Source organism: Ips typographus, linkage group LG7 (genome assembly GCF_016097725.1).
Source record: "Ips typographus isolate SLU linkage group LG7, UJ_Ityp_2.0, whole genome shotgun sequence".
Lineage (NCBI taxonomy): Eukaryota > Metazoa > Arthropoda > Insecta > Coleoptera > Curculionidae > Ips > Ips typographus.
Genome location: NC_138428.1, coordinates 6,902,401 through 6,912,000, shown reverse-complemented (window position 1 = coordinate 6,912,000; position 9,600 = coordinate 6,902,401). Strand labels below are relative to the sequence as shown.

Here is a 9,600-nt window from a genome sequence, read left to right as displayed (position 1 = left end):
TTTTTAGAGGTGTTCTGTCTTTGTCATGCGCATGCACTCATGTATGTGTCTCTGTCCGTTACACGGTTTTTCTATGGTCGGTTTTGGATTTACCACATCTGTATAAAGCTACATACCAGGTGTCCAAGAGCACCCTCCCTGGAGATTAACATGGGAAAACGGTTTTGATTTTTTTGCGCCTGTACGGTTGATTTGATTGAAAAATCGTTTTAATGAAAGTTGTAGTACCTATCACGTACTAGTTTTCTGTATTTTCTCAGATCTGTAACTTGAGCCTTTTTGTCGCAAAACAAAAATGAGAAAATTTAAACTTTTGGCCTGCACTGTATAGGCGGTGGTCGAGCAACGGGTAAACAGGTCATTGTTGCTGGTAAGGTTGCTAATTCTCTAAAACTTCTCTTATTACACTTTTTTGATATTTCTTTCAAATAACGGAGTTATGCACTCGTTTCTTTTTTTAAAACAGTTTTTGAGGAATATTCCCCTCAAATGACCTTTTAGGGCAAAAGTGCTCTAATGCGATCTTATAGAGAATTTCATTCTCTAAAACTCCTCTTATTACATTTTTTTGATATTTCTTTCAAATAACGGAGTTATGCACTCGTTTCTTTTTTTAAAACAGTTTTTGAGGAATATCTCTCTCAAATGACCTTTTAGGGCAAAAGTGCCCTGATGCAATCTTGTAGAGAATCTAATTCTCTAAAACTACTCTTATTACACTTTTTTGATATTTCTTTGAAATAACGGAGTTATGCACTAGTTTCTTTTTTTAAAACAGTTTTGGATGAATATCTCCCTCAAATGACCTTTTAGGGCAAAACTACCCTGATGCAATCTTGTAGAGAATCTAATTCTCCAAAACTCCTCTTATTACACTTTTTGGATATTTCTTTCAAATAACGGAGTTATGCACTAGTTTCTTTTTTTAAAACAGTTTTGGATGAATATCTCCCTCAAATGACCTTTTAGGGCAAAAGTGCCCTGATGCAATCTTGTAGAGAATCTAATTCTCTAAAACTACTCTTATTACACTTTTTTGATATTTCTTTGAAATAACGGAGTTATGCACTAGTTTCTTTTTTTAAAACAGTTTTGGATGAATATCTCCCTCAAATGACCTTTTAGGGCAAAACTACCCTGATGCAATCTTGTAGAGAATCTAATTCTCTAAAACTCCTCTTATTACACTTTTTTGATATTTCTTTCAAATAACGGAGTTATGCACTGGTTTCTTTTTTTATAACAGTTTTTGAGGAATATTCCCCTCAAATGACCTTTTAGGGCAAAAGTGCTGTAATGCAATCTTGTAGAGAATCTAATTCTCTAAAACTACTCTTATTACACTTTTTTGATATTTCTTTCAAATAACGGAGTTATGCACTCGTTTCTTTTTTTAAAACAGTTTTTGAGGAATATTCCCCTCAAATGACCTTTTAGGGCAAAAGTGCCTTGATTCAATCTTGTAGAGAATCTAATTCTCTAAAACTCCTCTTATTACACTTTTTTGATATTTCTTTCAAATAACGGAGTTTTGCACTCGTTTCTTTTTTTAAAACAGTTTTGGAGGAATATTCCCCTCAAATGACCTTTTAGGGCAAAAGTGCCCAGATGCAATCTTGTAGAGAATCTAATTCTCTAAAACTCCTCTTATTACACTTTTTTGATATTTCTTTCAAATAACGGAGTTATGCACTCGTTTCTTTTTTTAAAACAGTTTTTGAGGAATATTCCCCTCAAATGACCTTTTTGGGCAAAAGTGCCCTGATGCAATCTTGTAGAGAATCTAATTCTCTAAAACTACTCTTATTACACTTTTTTGATATTTCTTTCAAATAACGGAGTTCTGCTGTCGATTCATTTTTCAAAACAGTTTTGAGGGAATATCTCCCTCAAATGACCTTTTAGGGCAAAACTACCCTGATGCAATCTTGTAGAGAATCTAATTCTCTAAAACTCCTCTTATTACACTTTTTTGATAATTCTTTCATATAACGGAGTTATGCACTCGTTTCTTTTTTTAAAACAGTTTTTGAGGAATATCTCTCTCAAATGACCTTTTAGGGCAAAAGTGCTCTAATTCAATCTTGTAGAGAATCTAATTCTCCAAAACTCCTCTTATTACACTTTTTGGATATTTCTTTCAAATAACGGAGTTATGCACTAGTTTCTTTTTTTAAAACAGTTTTGGATGAATATCTCCCTCAAATGACCTTTTAGGGCAAAAGTGCCCTGATGCAATCTTGTAGAGAATCTAATTCTCTAAAACTACTCTTATTACACTTTTTTGATATTTCTTTCAAATAACGGAGTTATGCACTAGTTTCTTTTTTTAAAACAGTTTTGGATGAATATCTCCCTCAAATGATCTTTTAGGGCAAAAGTGCCCAGATGCGATCTTGTAGAGAATCTAATTCTCTAAAACTCCTCTTATTACACTTTTTTGATATTTCCCTCAAATAACGGAGTTATGCACTCGTTTCTTTTTTTAACACAGTTTTTGAGGAATATTCCCCTCAAATGATCTTTTAGGGCAAAAGTGCCCAGATGCAATCTTGTAGAGAATCTAATTCTCTAAAACTCCTCTTATTACACTTTTTTGATATTTCTTTCAAATTACGGAGTTATGCACTCGTTTCTTTTTTTAACACAGTTTTTGAGGAATATTCTCCTCAAATGACCTTTTATGGCAAAAGTGCCCAGATGCAATCTTGTAGAGAATCTAATTCTCTAAAACTCCTCTTATTACACTTTTTTGATATTTCTTTCAAATTACGGAGTTATGCACTCGTTTCCTTTTTTAAAACAGTTTTTGAGGAATATTCCCCTCAAATGATCTTTTAGGGCAAAAGTGCCCAGATGCAATCTTGTAGAGAATCTAATTCTCTAAAACTCCTCTTATTACACTTTTTTGATATTTCCCTCAAATAACGGAGTTATGCACTCGTTTCTTTTTTTAACACAGTTTTTGAGGAATATTCCCCTCAAATGATCTTTTAGGGCAAAAGTGCCCAGATGCAATCTTGTAGAGAATCTAATTCTCTAAAACTCCTCTTATTACACTTTTTTGATATTTCTTTCAAATTACGGAGTTATGCACTCGTTTCTTTTTTTAAAACAGTTTTGGATGAATATTCCCCTCAAATGACCTTTTAGGGCAAAAGTGCTGTAATGCAATCTTGTAGAGAATCTAATTCTCTAAAACTCCTCTTATTACACTTTTTTGATATTTCTTTCAAATAACGGAGTTATGGTGTCGATTCATTTTTTAAAACAGTTTTGGATGAATATCTCCCTCAAATGACCTTTTAGGGCAAAAGTGCCTTGACGCAATCTTGTAGAGAATTTCATTCTCTAAAACTCCTCTTATTAAACTTTTTTCATATTTCTTTCAAATAACGGAGTTATGCACTCGTTTCCATTATTAAAACAGTTTTGGATGAATATCTCCCTCAAATGACCTTTTAGGGCAAAAGTGCTCTAATGCAATCTTATAGAGAATTTCATTCTCTAAAACTCCTCTTATTACACTTTTTTTATATTTCCTTCAAATCATGGTGTTATGCACTCGTTTCCTTTTTTATAACAGTTTTGGAGGAATATCTCCCTCAAATGACCTTTTAGGGCAAAAGTGCCTTGATGCAATCTTGTAGAGAATCTAATTCTCTAAAACTCCTCTTATTACACTTTTTTGATATTTCTTTCAAATAACGGAGTTATGCACTCGTTTCCTTTTTTATAACAGTTTTTGAGGAATATCCCCCTCAAATGACCTTTTAGGGCAAAAGTGCTCTAATGCAATCTTATAGAGAATTTCATTCTCTAGAACCCCTCTTATTACACTTTTTTGATATTTCTTTCAAATAACGGAGTTATGCTGTCGATTCATTTTTTAAAACAGTTTTGAAGGAATATCTCCCTCAAATGACCTTTTAGGGCAAAACTACCCTGATGCAATCTTGTAGAGAATCTAATTCTCTAAAACTCCTCTTATTACACTTTTTTGATATTTCTTTCAAATAACGGAGTTTTGCACTCGTTTCCTTTTTGAAAACAGTTTTGAGGGAATATCTCCCTCAAATGACCTTTTAGGGCAAAAGTGCCCAGATGCAATCTTGTAGAGAATCTAATTCTCTAAAACTCCTCTTATTACACTTTTTTGATATTTCTTTCAAATAACGGAGTTATGCTGTCGATTCATTTTTTAAAACAGTTTTGAAGGAATATCTCCCTCAAATGACCTTTTAGGGCAAAACTGCCCTGATGCAATCTTGTAGAGAATCTAATTCTCTAAAACTCCTCTTATTACACTTTTTCGATATTTCCCTCAAATAACTGAGTTATGCACTCGTTTCTTTTTTTAAAACAGTTTTGGATGAATATTCCCCTCAAATGACCTTTTAGGGCAAAAGTGCTGTAATGCAATCTTGTAGAGAATCTAATTCTCTAAAACTCCTCTTATTACACTTTTTCGATATTTCTTTCATATTACGGAGTTATGCACTCGTTTCCTTTTTTAAAACAGTTTTGGAGGAATATCTCCCTCAAATGACCTTTTAGGGCAAAAGTGCTGTATTGCAATCTTGTAGAGAATCTAACTCTCTAAAACTCCTCTTATTACACTTTTTTGATATTTCTTTCAAAATACGGAGTTATGCACTCGTTTCTTTTTTTAAAACAGTTTTGAGGGAATATCTCTCTCAAATGACCTTTTAGGGCAAAAGTGCTGTAATGCAATCTTGTAGAGAATCTAATTCTCTAAAACTCCTCTTATTACACTTTTTTGATATTTCCTTCAAATCATGGTGTTATGCACTCGTTTCCTTTTTTAAAACAGTTTTTGAGGAATATCCCCCTCAAATGACCTTTTAGGGCAAAAGTGCCCGAATGCAATCTTGTAGAGAATCTAATTCTCTAAAACTCCTCTTATTACACTTTTTTGATATTTCTTTCAAATAACGGAGTTATGCACTCGTTTCTTTTTTTAAAACTGTTTTGAGGGAATATCTCTCTCAAATGACCTTTTAGGGCAAAGGTGCCCTGATGCAATCTTGTAGAGAATCTAATTCTCTAAAACTCCTCTTATTACACTTTTTTGATATTTCCTTCAAATCATGGTGTTATGCACTCGTTTCCTTTTTTAAAACAGTTTTTGAGGAATATCCCCCTCAAATGACCTTTTAGGGCAAAAGTGCCCGAATGCAATCTTGTAGAGAATCTAATTCTCTAAAACTCCTCTTATTACACTTTTTTGATATTTCTTTCAAATAACGGAGTTATGCACTCGTTTCTTTTTTTAAAACAGTTTTTGAGGAATATTCCCCTCAAATGACCTTTTAGGGCAAAAGTGCCTTGACGCAATCTTGTAGAGAATCTAATTCTCTAAAACTCCTCTAATTACACTTTTTTGACATTTCTTTCAAATTACGGAGTTATGCACTCGTTTCCTTTTTTAAAACAGTTTTTGAGGAATATCTCTCTCAAATGATCTTTTAGGGCAAAAGTGCTGTAATGCAATCTTGTAGAGAATCTAATTCTCTAAAACTCCTCTTATTACACTTTTTTGATATTTCCCTCAAATAACTGAGTTATGCACTCGTTTCCTTTTTTAACACAGTTTTTGAGGAATATTCCCCTCAAATGATCTTTTAGGGCAAAAGTGCCCAGATGCAATCTTGTAGAGAATCTAATTCTCTAAAACTCCTCTTATTACACTTTTTCGATATTTCTTTCAAATTACGGAGTTATGCACTCGTTTCTTTTTTTAAAACTGTTTTGAGGGAATATCTCTCTCAAATGACCTTTTAGGGCAAAGGTGCCCTGATGCAATCTTGTAGAGAATCTAATTCTCTAAAACTCCTCTTATTACACTTTTTTGATATTTCCTTCAAATCATGGTGTTATGCACTCGTTTCCTTTTTTAAAACAGTTTTTGAGGAATATCCCCCTCAAATGACCTTTTAGGGCAAAAGTGCCCGAATGCAATCTTGTAGAGAATCTAATTCTCTAAAACTCCTCTTATTACACTTTTTTGATATTTCTTTCAAATAACGGAGTTATGCACTCGTTTCTTTTTTTAAAACAGTTTTTGAGGAATATTCCCCTCAAATGACCTTTTAGGGCAAAAGTGCCTTGACGCAATCTTGTAGAGAATCTAATTCTCTAAAACTCCTCTAATTACACTTTTTTGACATTTCTTTCAAATTACGGAGTTATGCACTCGTTTCCTTTTTTAAAACAGTTTTTGAGGAATATCTCTCTCAAATGATCTTTTAGGGCAAAAGTGCTGTAATGCAATCTTGTAGAGAATCTAATTCTCTAAAACTCCTCTTATTACACTTTTTTGATATTTCCCTCAAATAACTGAGTTATGCACTCGTTTCCTTTTTTAACACAGTTTTTGAGGAATATTCCCCTCAAATGATCTTTTAGGGCAAAAGTGCCCAGATGCAATCTTGTAGAGAATCTAATTCTCTAAAACTCCTCTTATTACACTTTTTCGATATTTCTTTCAAATTACGGAGTTATGCACTCGTTTCTTTTTTTAAAACAGTTTTGGATGAATATTCCCCTCAAATGACCTTTTAGGGCAAAAGTGCCCAGATGCAATCTTGTAGAGAATCTAATTCTCTAAAACTCCTCTTATTACACTTTTTCGATATTTCCCTCAAATAACTGAGTTATGCACTCGTTTCTTTTTTTAAAACAGTTTTGGATGAATATTCCCCTCAAATGACCTTTTAGGGCAAAAGTGCTGTAATGCAATCTTGTAGAGAATCTAATTCTCTAAAACTCCTCTTATTACACTTTTTTGATATTTCTTTCAAAATACGGAGTTATGCACTCGTTTCTTTTTTTAAAACAGTTTTGAGGGAATATCTCTCTCAAATGACCTTTTAGGGCAAAAGTGCTGTAATGCAATCTTGTAGAGAATCTAATTCTCTAAAACTCCTCTTATAACACTTTTTTGATATTTCCTTCAAATCATGGTGTTATGCACTCGTTTCCTTTTTTAAAACAGTTTTTGAGGAATATCCCCCTCAAATGACCTTTTAGGGCAAAAGTGCCATGATGCAATCTTGTAGAGAATTTAATTCTCTAAAACTCCTCTTATTACACTTTTTTGATATTTCTTTCAAATAACGGAGTTATGCACTCGTTTCTTTTTTTAAAACTGTTTTTGAAGGATATTCCCCTCAAATGACCTTTTAAGGCAAAAGTGCCCAGACGCAATCTTGTAGAGAATTTTATTCTCTACAACTCCTCTTATTACACTTTTTTGATATTTCTTTTAAATAACGGAGTTATGCACTCGTTTCATTTTTTAAAACAGTTTTGAGGGAATATCTCTCTCAAATGACCTTTTAGGGCAAAGGTGCCCTGATGCAATCTTGTAGAGAATCTAATTCTCTAAAACTCCTCTTATTACACTTTTTCGATATTTCTTTCAAATTACGGAGTTATGCACTCGTTTCCTTTTTTAAAACAGTTTTGGAGGAATATCTCCCTCAAATGACCTTTTAGGGCAAAAGTGCTGTATTGCAATCTTGTAGAGAATCTAATTCTCTAAAACTCCTCTTATTACACTTTTTTGATATTTCCCTCAAATAACTGAGTTATGCACTCGTTTCTTTTTTTAAAACAGTTTTGGATGAATATTCCCCTCAAATGACCTTTTAGGGCAAAAGTGCTGTAATGCAATCTTGTAGAGAATCTAATTCTCTAAAACTCCTCTTATTACACTTTTTCGATATTTCTTTCAAATTACGGAGTTATGCACTCGTTTCCTTTTTTAAAACAGTTTTGGAGGAATATCTCACTCAAATGACCTTTTAGGGCAAAGGTGCCCTGATGCAATCTTGTAGAGAATCTAATTCTCTAAAACTCCTCTTATTACACTTTTTTGATATTTCTTTTAAATAACGGAGTTATGCACTCGTTTCATTTTTTAAAACAGTTTTGAGGGAATATCTCTCTCAAATGACCTTTTAGGGCAAAGGTGCCCTGATGCAATCTTGTAGAGAATCTAATTCTCTAAAACTCCTCTTATTACACTTTTTTGATATTTCTTTTAAATAACGGAGTTATGCACTCGTTTCATTTTTTAAAACAGTTTTTGAGGAATATTCCTCTTAAATGACCTTTTAGGGCAAAAGTGCCTTGACGCAATCTTGTAGAGGATCTAATTCTCTAAAACTCCTCTTATTACACTTTTTTGATATTTCTTTCAAATAACGGAGTTATGCATTCGTTTCTTTTTTTAAAACAGTTTTTGAGGAATATTCCCCTCAAATGACTTTTTAGGGCAAAAGTGCCCAGATGCAATCTTGTAGAGAATCTAATTCTCTAAAACACCTCTTATTACAATTTTTTGGTATTTCTTTCAAATAACGGAGTTATGCACTCGTTTCTTTTTTTAAAACTGTTTTTGAAGGATATTCCCCTCAAATGACCTTTTAAGGCAAAAGTGCCTTGACGCAATCTTGTAGAGAATTTTATTCTCTAAAACTCCACTTATTACACTTTTTTGATATTTCTTTCAAATAACGGAGTTATGCATTCGTTTCTTTTTTTAAAACAGTTTTTGAGGAATATTCCCCTCAAATGACCTTTTAGGGCAAAAGTGCCCAGATGCAATCTTGTAGAGAATCTAATTCTCTAAAACTCCTCTTATTACACTTTTTTGACATTTCTTTTAAATAACGGAGTTATGCACTCGTTTCATTTTTTAAAACAGTTTTGAGGGAATATCTCTCTCAAATGACCTTTTAGGGCAAAGGTGCCCTGATGCAATCTTGTAGAGAATCTAATTCTCTAAAACTCCTCTTATTACACTTTTTTGATATTTCTTTCAAATAACGGAGTTATGCACTCGTTTCTTTTTTTAAAACAGTTTTTGAGGAATATTCCCCTCAAATGACCTTTTAGGGCAAAAGTGCTCTAATGCAATTTTGTAGAGAATCCCATTCTCTAAAACTCCTCTTATTACACTTTTTTGATATTTCTTTCAAATAACGGAGTTATGCACTCGTTTCTTTTTTTAAAACAGTTTTTGAGAAATATTCCCCTCAAATGACCTTTTAGGGCAAAAGTGCTCTAATGCAATTTTGTAGAGAATTCCATTCTCTAAAACTCCTCTTATTACACTTTTTTGATATTTCTTTCAAATAACGGAGTTATGCACTCGTTTCTTTTTTTAAAACTGTTTTTGAAGGATATTCCCCTCAAATGACCTTTTAAGGCAAAAGTGCCCAGACGCAATCTTGTAGAGAATTTTATTCTCTAAAACTCCTCTTATTACACTTTTTTGATATTTCTTTCAAATAACGGAGTTATGCACTCGTTTCCTTTTTTAAAACAGTTTTGGAGGAATATCTCACTCAAATGACCTTTTAGGGCAAAGGTGCCCTGATGCAATCTTGTAGAGAATCTAATTCTCTAAAACTCCTCTTATTACACTTTTTTGATATTTCTTTTAAATAACGGAGTTATGCACTCGTTTCATTTTTTAAAACAGTTTTGAGGGAATATCTCTCTCAAATGACCTTTTAGGGCAAAGGTGCCCTGATGCAATCTTGTAGAGAATCTAATTCTCTAAAACTC

General features: G+C 32.9%; 1 long non-coding RNA gene across 1 annotated transcript in view; it reads left to right on the top strand.

The window, feature by feature from the left end:
* The window catches only part of LOC145731888 (uncharacterized), a 33,996-nt gene that overhangs the window by 8,377 nt on the left and 16,019 nt on the right, over nt 1–9,600 (top strand). The window lies entirely within an intron of this gene.